The 14681-nt window shown below is 35.4% G+C and overlaps 1 long non-coding RNA gene across 1 annotated transcript in view; it reads left to right on the top strand.

Moving 5' to 3' along the window:
• LOC127873526 (uncharacterized) overlaps positions 1–8903 on the top strand; it is a 28119-nt gene extending 19216 nt beyond the window's left edge. The window contains exons 2-3 of the long non-coding RNA XR_008046218.1: positions 2437–2538; positions 7793–8903. This is a non-coding gene — a long non-coding RNA (uncharacterized LOC127873526). The remainder of the gene's footprint in view (positions 1–2436; positions 2539–7792) is intronic.
• The last annotated feature ends 5778 nt before the right edge of the window (positions 8904–14681 follow it).

Below are 14681 nucleotides of genomic sequence, written 5' to 3'. Positions count from 1 at the left end.
TCAAGTCAGAATTACAGCCCGGTTAAGCTTTTTTATTTCTTTAGACTTTTTTTATTAATTTAGTATATACAGCAGAACGTGTTGTATTATTTTCCTCAACGATACGGAAAACCATGCAGTGTATCAGAGGGTGAAATACTTAAATGATATAAACTGAACCTTTCTTTCCGTCGTCCATTTATAAAAATCTGATCCGCGCAAGTTCTTAGGTACCACGATCGAAAAATTCTCAACGATGTGATCAGCCATCGTACCTTTCATCTTACTCGAAATATCTTTGGGTTACTGTAGACAATATATTTACAACAACCATAGTATTCATAGTCTAAGTGTAAGATGCTCGATTATTTCGTTAAGTGTATCGGGTGATTACTGATGCAGTTTTAGAATATTTTATTTATCTCCGTGATCCTCTATGGATATTGTCATCTTTCAGCTACGATAGGCGATGATAGGCGTTATTATAGCATAGTGGCTAGAACCCCGTAAGATAGCTTTGATCACGTGATAGCCCATACGCAACGCGATTAACGTCAAATAAACGTAGTTTACACGGTCTTTATCCGCCGTGTGAACGCAAATAATTCCTCCTACCAAAACTTGGATTGCAGGGATATAATTTAAGTAGTGTGTACTATTATTTATATAAAAGCTTAATCCATTTGAAGGTGTTTGGGAATGCTTCGAAAGTTGAATGCTATATTTCTATCTCAACAGAACAATAATAGTCTCTATTGAATGTGGTGGTATAAATCAGTTGTCTTTTTTCATCTATGCATATTTGCCTTACAGGAATGCCATCTATCAATTGTGTGTCCGTACTGTGAACAAATATAAATTTAAAAACATGACTCAACAGCAGCAGGTAAAAAACGTTACCCCTTACAGAAATATAAGGCCTCTGGCTACCTATAGCGGCTACCTAGCTGAAATAGGTAGTATTTCGTATGCAAATTAGTTTTCCGGCTACTTAAGTTAGTAGCGGCTACCTTTCGGCTACCTGTTCTGGCTACGTAGCGGCTACCTAGTAGCGGCTACCTTCCTGCTACCTAGTAGCGGCTACATTTTTTGTTTATAAATAGAACTACCTAGAGTACATGGTAACAATAAAAGCAACTGGGGTAATTCAAAATTATAAACAGATTTTTCAAATTAAACACATTTTTAATTCCAAATTTAAGGCAAAAATGGTATAACACAGCCTCATCAATAGAAATAAATGTTCCAGCAAATGCTTTAATTCAAACATCAAAACAAGGGCTGTTTGTAAAACATGCATGCCCCCATATGGGCTGTCAGTTGTAGTGGCAGCCATTGTGTGAATAAGTTATAGTAACTGTGACCTTGACCTTTTACCTAGTGACATGAAAATCAATAGGGGTCATCTGCCAGTCATGATCAATGTGCCTATGAAGCTTCATGATCCTAGGCCTAATTATTCTTGAGTTATCATCAGGAAACCATTTTACTGTTTCGAGTCACTTTGACCTTGACCTGAAAATCAATAGGGATCATCTGCCAGTCATGATCAATGTTCCTATGAAGTTTCATGATCCTAGGCGTTAGCATTCTTGAGATATCATCCGGAAACCTTTTTACTGTTTAGAGTCACCGTGACCTTGACCTTTGACCTTGTGACCTGAAAATCAATAAGGGTCATTTGCCAGTCATGATCAATGCACCTATGAAGTTTCATGATCCTAGGCGTAAGCACTCTTGAGTTATCACACGGAAACCATTTTACTATTTCGAGTCACTGTGACCTTGGCCTTTGACCTAGTGACCTGAAAATCAATAGGAGTCATCTGCCAGTCATGATCAGTGTACCTATGAAGTTTCATGATCAATACACAATTGATTATTCTGCCACTAGAATGGTTTAAAACTAATTTAAAAGCACTTAAAAGTATGTATTTCTGATGTGTCCAAATCAGAAAAAATTAAAACTGTGATCCAGAATGAAACGTCTTTAGTGGTTGAATCCTGGTCTAATGTTTGCTAGCACTAAAACAATGTCAACAGCTGTTTCACGAACACAACCCGCTCCTTTACACCGAATCTCTGCAGACTCGACTTGTCAACGAACCTGTTGGGCGCCATTTGTAACTCTACGTGTTTTTCCAAACAACGACGACAGTTCAGATTTTAACGGGGGTTCTTTAATGTTGAGTAACATCAGTATGATCAACTCTAAAACAATCTGTGTGATGGATAGCCTTTAAAGGTATCTGAAATAAACAAAATTAATATACTTATACATAATTTAAATCACATAAATTCTGAAAAAAGAGAATACATATTGTTACGTAATTATGTATCGTTCGTGGAAAACACACAGTAACAAACAAAGTTCATTTCTGTTTTCATCGAGATTTATTTCTGTTGAATTTTTTCTTACACAACGCTTGCTAATGTTCATGAAATACAATTTTACAGCGCGGTGGCCGACATGGCCACCACGTCAAGAAGACGTGACAAATCTCTAACCGCCGACTCCCCGAATGGCCTGAATGGGTCCTATCTGCATATTTTTCCGAGGTATTTATACCAATTTCGTTACGTACTCGCCTTATTCGTGACCCAAGCCTGTCATCAAGTAATGGGCGTCAAACGTGTGCATCTTGGCGTTCATGGACAGATGACATATCGCCCCACCGGACTTTACGCCTCTGTACTCGCGGGTCTCCATTTAATTTGACACCTCCAATTTGTATTCACACCTGGAAAACGCATCGGAATGTCGCTTCTTCCCGCTTAATGTACCTACTAATTGTTTATGTGCATTTTGCGAGTCACGATTCTTATATTTTTCTGTTCGTTACATATTACTGAAATATACCTATTATCCTTTCATTAAATAAACTCATAATAAAATACATTGCATATACATTTTACTGAAATATACCCATTATAACCCGTTACATTACAATATTAATCACATTTACAATACTAAATGCACAATAGTTTCAATTGACATTCTAGTGGCAAACGTTTATAATTTACCTAACAAAGCATCAAAAAGTAATACAAACATATAAAACAAGGTAAGACATACACAATGGCATCGCATGAACATTGTTCACTTACAATGCATCAGCTAAAGAAACTTTAGCGTACAGTTTAGATAGTATTGACATACCTGTACGCTGAAGCCATCCCCTTATCGAAAGTCAACTAGAGTCGTTACATATTGATGTCACGCTATGAATCAAAGAAAATTCATTTTCTTGGATACATTTCTACATATATTAGTGAATGAATATAAATTACTGCATCGGGGAATATTTAAAGGTTCAAATGTTTCGAATGCATCTTACAATAGATAAAAATAACTCATCAGTCTGAAATTCACAATTTTGACACCATTGTTGCTTTGTCACGTGACGAGTTTTCATTTGGATACTTTCGATACCTTTACATTTTTTTGCTGAAATTGTAAACATGACTTTCTTTTTCTGAAATATATAATTTGTGATTAACAACTTACGTCTGGTGGATTATAAGACTGATTTCAGTGTGAATCAGGTAGTTTTAAATATTATTTACGTCAAGTTTATATTTACACTACAATTTATTTACAAAACAAGCCAGAATAATCTAAAATACCAGGAAATGTCATTCTGAATTTGAAAACACTTGAGCACATGGTATGTTACTAAAAATATAAATAATGTCATTTGACCGTGAAATCTCGGGTGATTCGCATTTCAAGAAAGTCTGTCACATCGCTGTTGTTCTCGATATGTATGAGCAGAATATATCAGTTAACTGTGAAAAATGTCAATCTTTCCGATCAAGTGGTTGATTTGGGCCAATAACTGCATTTAAAAGCTGTTATGGACCGGTCTTTGTTAACTGTCAAATTTTCCGGAATTTCTGGTTGACTTTCCTAATGGGGTTGGTCCATAACTATAACTATAAAGTAGCGCCAGTCAAAAATCATAAAAAGCGACATTTAAATTTATGGTAGCCAGAACTGACAATACATAATACATTACCGATTTAGGGAATCGAACATCTCTTCCTTCAATCCTCTCACTTACACATCTACATGTGCGGCTGCTGTAAATTAATTACAAACAAATATTAGTAAGTGCCATTTAGTTCAACTGGTTTAAAAATAAAGATAAGAAGTAAGAACCATTGAGCCGCTAATTCTGCAGTCGCGAAAACATGTTATCTAAATTAGAAACGCGTGAAATCATTCCAGAAATACAAAACAATGTGAATGCAGTTCACTACAAACATCAATAGACAAAGAACTTCAATGTTTCAAGAACCCGTGACTGAAAACGTCTTTAAACATTCAAACTTTTCTTGTAACTGACCACCTGATCAAGTCATGTGACACCAAAAAAGTAAAATAAAGAACAAGAGAAAGGTTACACCTCACTATTAAAAAACGTAAAATATTGACGGGGCTACATATGTCCCTTGACATATTGCTTTCATATTTTGCATACTTCTTTACCAATATGACCCCAATCTATAAACAAGAGCAGACAACTGTATCAAGCATTTTGAAAGAATTATGACCCTTTTTCACTTAGAATATGCATATTTTTGATAAATCTATGTTAAAGTTTGCGTACCACCTCAAATATTTTCTATGTCCCTTGACATATTGCTTTATATTTTGCATGCTACTTTACCAATATGATCCCAATCTATAGACAAGAGCAGACAACTGTACCAAGCATTTTGTAAGAATTATGGCCCTTTTTCCACTTACAATATGCATATTTTTGGTAGATCTATGTTAAAGTTTTCGTACCACCTCAAATATGTACCTTGTCATATTGCATTTATATTTTGCATACTTCTTTACCAACATGATCCCAATCTATAAACAAGAGCAGACAACTGTATCAAGCATTTTGTAAGAATTATGGCCCTTTTTTCACTTAGAATATGCATATTATTGATAAATCTATGTTAAAATTTGCGTACCACCTCAAATCTTTTCTATGTCCCTTGACATATTGCTTTATATTTTGCATACTTTTTTACCAATATGACCCCAATCTATAAACAAGAGCAGACAACTGTAACAAGCGTTTGTAAGAATTATGGCCCTTTTTCCACTTACAATATGCATATTATTGTTAGATCTATGTTAAAGTTTGCGTACACCTCAAATATTTTCTAACTACCTTGTCATATTGCTTTTATACTTTGCATACGTCTTTACCGACATGACCCCAATCTATAAACAAGAGCAGACAACTGTAACAAGCGTTTTGTAAGAATTATGTTGCCTTTTTATACTTAATAAATTGAAAATTTGGTTAAGTTTTGTGTTTAGGTCCACTTTATTCCTAAAGTATCAAAGCTATTGCTTTCATACTTGCAACACTTACTAACTATCATAAGGAGACTATGCAGGCAAAGTTATGTAACTCTTACAGGCATTTTGACAGAATTATGGCCCCTTTAATACTTTACAACTTTTTTAAAACATAACCGATCAATATGTTTCAATTATGATCCTCTCCCACTTAGAATATGCCTAAATTACATTGACCTTATTGAATATGAACAATTTCCCCATGATGGCTTACGTTGTACTATCAAGCACTCGAATAGTCGAGCGCGCTGTCCTATGACAGCTCTTGTTTTGTTCGGTCCACAACTCTTTCATTCATCAAGGGATTTGGAATTTTTTTGGAACAAATTCCACCACATGCCATGCGAAACACCCAGACCCATATCTTCCAGGTCAAGGTCACATTTGGATGGCAGATAGAAATCGCACTGTGCTGCTACTTTTTAACTATTATTGCCACCAGTGTCTGACACTTTGTTCATATAAGTGATTTTACACAAGTTTGATTTTCGGCTACTTTGGGCTACAGTTTCCGTTAGCGGCTGACAATTTGTTCATTTAATATAGGTTATTGTACCAAAGTTTTGTTTTTGGCTACATTTTTGGCTACAGTTGCCGCTAGCGGCTGACAATTTGTCAAATTAATGGAAATATTTCGCAGTGTTCTGTTTCTGGCTACCTTTTGGCTACAGTAGCCGCTTGCGGCTATGGTAGCCGCTAGCGGCTATAGGTTTTGTCTACTCAGCCGCAACCTAGCCGCTACTGGCTGACTTTCGCTACCTCCAGGATACCCGTTTCGGATACCTTTTTAAGTAGCGGCTAGGTAGCCTCTACCTAGCGGCTAGTCAGCCGCTACCTTTTCATTTCTGTAAGGGACTAAAATCGAGGTCCTTTGTTTGTGACTAGTGACCTATTTTTAAACAGTACGATGCAGTAAAATAAACACAAGAAATCCACCAAAAAAGTCTATAACAAATATATAATTACAACTTAAACCACATTGGTACGGTCAATTCAAGGTTCTAGAGGTTGAAACCGGGTTTATTCAACTCTATTATCTTTGTAGATGAAAATCTCTTTGTCAAAAACAAACAGTCCAGGGATAACTATGCAAGCAATTTAAAACAATCTTTGTGGGGTACCTTCTTAAATATCGGCTTAATAACTTTGTCCGAGATATAACGGTAATTCTATACTAGGTAAGAATGCTATCTATTGAAATAATACTATTAGACCTTTTAGAAGTTTTGGCAATATGTCAAGGCTAAGGTTTGTGCATTCAATATGATTTCTTAATTTTTAATTGTTAAATTAATCCAATGTCATGCAGGTGGTTGTTTTGTTTAACTAACCTTTATACGTACATATTAGTTTTGCAATACGGGTATTCTGAAGTAGTAGATGGATTGCATAATATCTAGTTTTACTTCATACTCCGGCTCTAGTTTTCCTTACTACTTTTGATTGCTGGTGCTTCATGTTATCGTCAATATAACAACCGATGTTGCTCCTATTGTTGATTTGTGCAATTTCGGCCTATATACCTATCCTGTATATTGTTCCAAATTTTGAAACATGTGAACAGCAGGGACAGTATGTCTTCAGTATGAAAGGTTTGAAAGGTTGTGTAACTTTATGTTGTGGTTTCATCTGCAAAAATCTCCTATCAAACTATTCGCATTCTCGCTTCCACAAGAGTCAACGGATGGTTCAAGATCATAACGAAGTTTACATCATAGTATACAATTAATTTGTAGAACAGAACATTTCCAGCCAAAGGTACCAGAATATAGAAAAGCGCACACCAGAGCGTCTACACTGATGATGACATTTTTTTAAGTTAAAACATTTTTAAATTGTAACAAATATAATTATGTGTACGTGCCTCAAGGTAGTGTGAAATGTGTATGATATAAAACTTATCATACAACTATAAGTTAAAGCCCTTTTTGTTCACATTTTTATTTGCGGCGCGACGTAAAGAACCATAAATCAAGATAGCAATTATGAATAAATACTCGTTTGTTTATATACCATTATGCCACGTGTCGTAACCTTTGAATTCCACTTTCCAATTTTTACATCGACTGTAGGTCCCCAAAAGACCCCAAGGAAATTCAAATATCAACACTGCCATAAAATAATGAGCAAATAAGTGTTTGACACCTTTCTCCCCTTAGTTTTAATAAACAATGTCATTGATGTCTGCATTACAGCAGATTTTTATTGTGGGATGTCAACTTATTTTGACGAGGGGTTGCAAACATGCCTGACCTCAGCCTCAAATATATTAGCAATAATATCCCTTCTGCCCTGAAATGTGGTTTATATCATCCATGAAACATAGTATATTGTCCATTATTGTTTAGGCACTTTGCATTTTGCGTTCAATAAAACACTGATTATTACCATCATAGCCCCTGATGATATTTATGTACTTTCATTATTTCTGTATTTCTTTTTCAGCAGGGATGGCTGTGGATAGAATAGTCTACCATGAAGCACACATTCTTCTGTAGCACTTTTTTAAATCTATACGGACATGTATCTAGTATTGACATATAAATAGTGCTTAAAGTTCTCATAATCTGCGGAATGGTCGATCGTAGAGATCACTTTGAGTTATTCAAATGTTACTTCAGAAAATTTAGTTCACAATACGTGGTTCAGTTTACGTTTTAAGTGTGTTGTCATAACACATTGATTATATCAACATAGTCACTAACACCGACGAAAAACAATTACAATGGTATTTTAATTACGCTGCGTTGGTCTCTTATCAAAGCAATCAGCAATTACTTTGAACAAAACACGGTGTATCTTGATAGAGCTCCCCACGCTTCTGTTTACAGGTATGCAACTACACTACGAAATGAACTCATTGAAAGATATCTATTTAGATCAAACTTGTGCAATCAATATCAGACGATAAAACATTATATTAGACAAAAGCCTTGGCATTTTAAGACAATTACAATGTAAAACATTGGTCACAAAACAAGAAGTAATAACCGGTATGGAAATAATATTATAATTTTATTGGCAAACGTAGAAGAAAATCTATTGATATCTAACTTAGGTATAGAATAAAGAAGTTACACCAAGTAGGATTTATAAACCTAAACCTTTAGTTCGTATAGAATCATCGGTGATAATTATCAAACCCACACAACGTGCAGTTCCAAAGGAATAACTGTAACATGTTTTTACAGTCTTATGCCATTTTTTTGTAAAGATATTCACAAGCAGAGTTTTTACAGAAGATATATCTCGTCTAAACTACATACCATTCTTTAGAAAGATGGAATGAATCGTTCTCGTAAACTCCATCATCGCAAGCGACATGTCCAATACTTCATGTTCCCTATTAACTCTACTAATCTGAATGGAAAAGATATGCACTTTGACATTTGAATATAACGTATTCATCAAGTTACCACTACGTCTAAATTTTCGCTTTAAGCAATGTCGTGGAAACATTCATGTCTACAATTAATGTTGCCCGGAAGAGATCAAACTTAAGACCAATCAAAGAATTCATAATCCGGCTCTCAACCCACTGTATCATTTACTTTCGAAAACAATGCACGTTCGAACAAAGTACCAAAGGTATTTTCTTAAAATGTGAAATACAGCTATTTCAGCGGTTGGGCATCCATGTATGCGCCTACTCATGAGCTAAATGGGTTGGACGTTCTATTATATAATCAAAATGTGCTGTTAATGTGGTACTTTGATATTTACTCACCACATCAAATTTTGCATGTAATGCTCATAACTATGGGTTGATTTTTATACCTGTTGAGAATTACAGTTGACATGTAGTACGAGTCTACAGTAATTTGATAGTACGAGTCTACACTAATTTGATTTTTATTTTTATCAAGCCATTTTTATCGTAAAAAATAAAATAAAAAATTATGTGTAATGGAAACAAACAGTTTTGTCTAAAGAGAAAGGCAAACCAACCAAATACATTTTGACAAAAAGCGCATGACCTAAACCTGAAGTTGTCAACCCTTTGACGAAGTTAAACAAATTAAAGCAATTCGTCTATTGACACGCCGTCAAACATACGTGACCCTATTTTTGAATAGATGCATAAACAAAGGATTGCTTTTTAAACATTAAAACATCGTTTTAATCTGTATGAAAATCTAAAACAGATCAGACATGAACGTGGGACCGCCGTTGTTTGGATGTGAAAAGACGCAATGGCAAATGAGTGAATAGGCATATATATTAAACAAATAAAACGGCTACATAGCACCATTTATTCTAGCGAAATAATCAGACTGCTTTTCAACCGTTATTTAATTAAAGATACACTTTGCACTTATGATCGTGAACCACCTTCATAGAAAAGGCCTACTGTTAAGTACTGATTAACTACAGCACCGTGTCGTGGAGTAGTTTTTACTACTAGATGCTTTACAACGGGGACCAAAAGATCAATTATTAGCCCTTGCAACTTACACTGGCCACTAAAAATGATATAAAGGTTAAAGGTTTCTCCCGGCATACGGAAGAGACTAAAAAAAGATCATTCTATCTGCATTAAATTCATGTTTGGACAAACGATGCGTTATTATTATTAATTAACATTTAGTTAACTCTTGGAAAAAATGGATTTGATATAGGCCTGTGTCGATTGCATACTAAAACGACACCCTACAATTTAATATAACTGAGCTCATTATTTTTTTTATTTAATATATTTTTTTGTACAAATGCTATCTAAATTTACAAAAGAAATCTATTAGCACTTAAGTAGATCTTATTTCAAATGTAGAATTAAGTTAATTATATATGATCTTTTTTGCATGTACATTAATTGATTGACATGCATGTATGCGAATATTGCATTACTTTACGCTTACGAGTTTGCGCCTTCACAAAGTCATAAGAGATAAATAAATTTTAATATGCGTGTGATTTATTTTCTTATAATAATTAGTAATTTTCGCTAAAACATGTTCATGCATACCGTATATTGTTGTATCGTGTACATATCACGAAAATGATGCTTAGAATACATAAGTAGATGTTCGTTTACATGGCGATGAAGATATGCTAAACAGTTGCTGTGACCAAGCAGAATCGCAGACTATTCAGTGTCAAGTGGATGCAGGATTCAGACAAGGTAAGATGTACCTGGGTGACATACAGTGTCAAGTGGATGCATGATTCATCAGGAGGTCCTCAAACATCGATCCTGACTCATATGTTTCTATCATAGAAGACAAGCTGCAACGCAAAGAAACTATTTTAACATCTTTTAAAAATAAAAGAAAAATAAAAACATGGCCAGTAAAAGTGGGATTAGTTTAAAACATGAAAATAAGTAATTCAGTATATGTAGGGCATTTATTCCATGAGAATTGGATGATAACAAACACTTAAAACTTTAACACGGCAATGTATATTTCTCACCTTGGCGTATTTTGTCCCGTGGCATATTTCTTACCATTGCGTATTTCTGGTTATCGTGCATGAAGTTGATGGCATCCATTAGCTGCTTGGCCTTGAGCTGTTATCGCAACAAAATTACTACGATAATATAAATAATTTTAAGTATTGAAATGTTTCACAAGGAATGATATGAGCTTCACTCGGGGAAAACAGGGCTTACTGTGTGTGTATAAAGTGTCATCCCAGATGAGCCAGTGCAGACCACACATCCGAATCAGGGACACCACTTCCCTCCTGCCTTAAAATGAAAAAATACAATACAAGGAGAATGTCGTCCCAGAGTATCCTGTGCAGACTTCACAGGCTTATCTGGGACAACACATTATGCATGTGCATTAAGCCCTGTTTTCCCAGCGCAAGGCTCATATGCTTCACCAGAGCAGTTGTATTATACACCACAAGCCTGGGTCTCAGGTTAAAGACTTGCTTTAACATTGTGTAATAAAGAAATTGATTATTTAAGTTTTAAATATATAAAACATATAACAAGGACATCCTAAGAGCAAGAAGCTAGGATGATATATGTTATCTATCTTACAATTTCTCCTCCAATAAAGTATTATTATAGGTACGTACATAAAAGAATTGATTAAAATAAAATGAAAACACCTGATTCAGTGGGTTTTTAGAGGCAAAATTCGGCACACAGCCCAATCTCATATCCGGATTGTAACATCATCAGTAATCAGGGTTAAAATAATATTTTGCAACAAATGATCACGTGTCGAGCCTCCGGATACAATGTAATATTTTGAAATGTTTGCAGTTATTTCGTTCAAATATTAACAAAACGTTGGTCGCTTAAAAGAAGCATAAACAACAGCCGCATCGTACATGATCCGAAGACCGAAAGCCAATAAGTTAATGTGTTAGCATTGTATCCAATAGGACCAGTGTTCGAGTCCTGTTGGGCGCAATATTCTTCTTGACTTGGTTTTCATTATATTGGTATCCTCTAACTTAATCTATGCTTAAATCTGTCATTGTGTGACATTGAGTGTTATTCTTCAAAACATGATCAAATCTGTGAAGACCTCCTTTGAACAACGACTTAATTCTGATTGTAAGATATATCGTAATAACTAAGATTAAATATCGAAGAGCACAATAACCCGTTTGGACTACGTTCCAAGCCGTTGGACATTAAAAGCGTCGAGCGAATAGCTGAAACTACATAACTCTGGAGAAACAAGTATCAATCAGTTTGCATCAATGGAATTATCGTTGTAAAATCAATGTGGAAGCGTCTTACATTCTTAACTCGTTCATGGAGCGTTAATAAAAGGTCGGTCTGAGTGTGTTTTAATACCCCCTCTGATTGGCAAGTTATGTTTGTCATAAGACCTCACACATCTTAATTTATGTTTAAGTATCCTTGATTTTTTTTTACCTACAAACCAGTCAGGAACAAAAACTTTAGTCGTTTGCTTGTGATTGTTTACAAATCGTAACATTTACATCACAGAGTATTGGATAAAAGTTCATCCACAAAGAAAAAGACAAAATATTAATATGATTAAAGTTAATTATAAAAGTTCAAACTGATTAGATCAAAAAGTTTGCTTGTACTATCCAAAAAAAATCTCCTCTACGAAAGAATTGTCTAAAAGTCATCAATAACTGTTGCATGATCACACTTATCAATAAAGCAGACTTTCCACATCAGTTATCATAGAAAGAAAATAAATATTACGTGGTCTAATAATCCTCATAAATGTCTAGTTGCTATAAATATGTTAATTTTAAAAGCCATTAAAAGGTGTCGTTGCATCATATTCATTCTTCACTTAACTTAATGCAAATATTGTGTATATTGTATCGCCCATTTTCGGTTTGCAGAAACAAGGTTCGTTGAGGCTAGCTCATTTAATTATTTGTAATGACTCAAATGTTATTGAAGTCCCTCTGTTTCCAATGTTATCCGAAGACGATCAACTTAGGCCAACTACGTTTAAGACGATTATTTCTAAGTAAAATGTTAAAAGCTCGCATAGACGACCATTTTGCTGATAGTTATAGATTCGAGATGTAGATTAATGCTTAGGATGAATGTCTTTTAAAAGCAAGATTCAACAGTCGCAATTCATCCGCTAAAGTATTCACGATGTATACCACGTCATAACATAACATTGAAATCATGGTCATTTAACCAACCATTTGTGTGTCATCGTATGTTGGTCCTCTACTATGTTTGTTCAAATCATGTCCCTTGCGTCTAAATAGGCTCCACCCTATGGGTCGCTTCTTTTTGATATGGGTATAGTTATTACTCAAATAGCCTGATCTCTCCCGTCCTGATTTACCAATGTTAGACCACTACACCTTTATCTGAATTGGTGGCAGACGCATATCAAGTTTGAGATTTGATGATGACATGAGCGGCACACGCAAATAACTCACCATCATTCTCCTGGAAGCAACCATTTGAAAGGATGGTTCAAGTACCGCTGAAGTCTGAATAAGAATTTTCATCTAGTACAGGCTCAACAGGTCCCTCGAAGTGTCCATCCATTAAACGGCTGGGATACATGAACGCTTCGCCTGGACATAAAACCCAGGATAAATGCCTTTGAACACAAGAGTCCCAGAGGACTGCTCCACATCTTTTACATGGAGAAAAGACCAACGAGAACGTCCGGGAAATGTCAGCAACACGTTTTGGCCCACAAGAATCCCTCCTGACGACCGTAATACGACGAAAGCTAGCTTTGTTCACCAAGCACGACTCTCTGTGCAAGAATGCGCTCCATGACACGCAAGAGGGAGGCCGGCAGAAGAAAAGCTGCAAGGATAATGTAAAAGAGTGGACGACCCTCCTACTGGATGAGTTACTCTCAGCAGCCCACAACAAACTTGACCGGCGGAGGATTTCTGTGTCATTTCCTTTATTTCCACTAACCGGTCACACCGATCAAGGAAATAATGGTGATGGATTAAAAATTGCATTTATTATAAAAGTGTATCAGCCATATTAAATATGTGTTACACAGAGTAAAACAACTACAAACAAACAACAGCCATAACACGTACATCACAAGACACGCACCTAAAAATAAATTTCGTCATGTTTGAGGTAAGCGACCTTTTTGCCTTTTAGCTTTTATAATTAACCTGCCTGTAACTTAGTTTTGTACACATTTAACAAGTTTCAATTATTTTTTTTAATCCAACTTAAAACTCAGACTATGTTTCATAAAGAAGATGTGGGGCCTACAGTGATGAAGAGCTATATGTTCACGGGGCACGAAACACATCAAAAGACGCCGGGAATTGACTGACCACAATCGCTCAGTTTTTACTCAGGTGAGATTAACAGGACGAAACGTATGGCTCAGTTATCAGCCTGCAGATTATGCACATTTGAGAAATACAAATGAGATATAAAAAATCAGTACAGAAAAAAGGTTGTTTTTTGTTGGGGTGTTTTTGCTTGATGCTTGTACCATTATGTCTCCAAGGAAACAGTCTCTTCTGAATGCTGCAATAATAAACTTTCCTTACGATCGGATCTTTTAATGATTAAACTCCATAAAGAAAACATACCGTATTCGTGTAAACGGCTCTCGCGTTCCCTACAATTATGTATATGTGCATCTTAAAAAATGACAAGGGCTGGAATATAAAACACTAAAACTATATTTATTTTACAATACAATAATAACCAACGAGTGCGTCTTTTGAGAATGTTCAATAGCAAAACGGATTTAATGAGCATGTCTGCAAAAAACAAGTTCGACCCAGCACGTTTTTTGCACACGTTGTGATTTGTCATTCAGAACTGAAAACCCTTTGTTAATCTTTGTTTTAGTAACGCCGTAGATATCCTTGTTGATAAACTATGCAGGCACTATAAAAGGAGCTCAACAGAATTCAACACGCACAG

The sequence above is a fragment of the Dreissena polymorpha genome, chromosome 3, assembly GCF_020536995.1.
Source record: "Dreissena polymorpha isolate Duluth1 chromosome 3, UMN_Dpol_1.0, whole genome shotgun sequence".
Classification (NCBI taxonomy): Eukaryota; Metazoa; Mollusca; class Bivalvia; order Myida; family Dreissenidae; genus Dreissena; species Dreissena polymorpha.
This window is presented reverse-complemented; position numbering and strand designations above follow the sequence as displayed.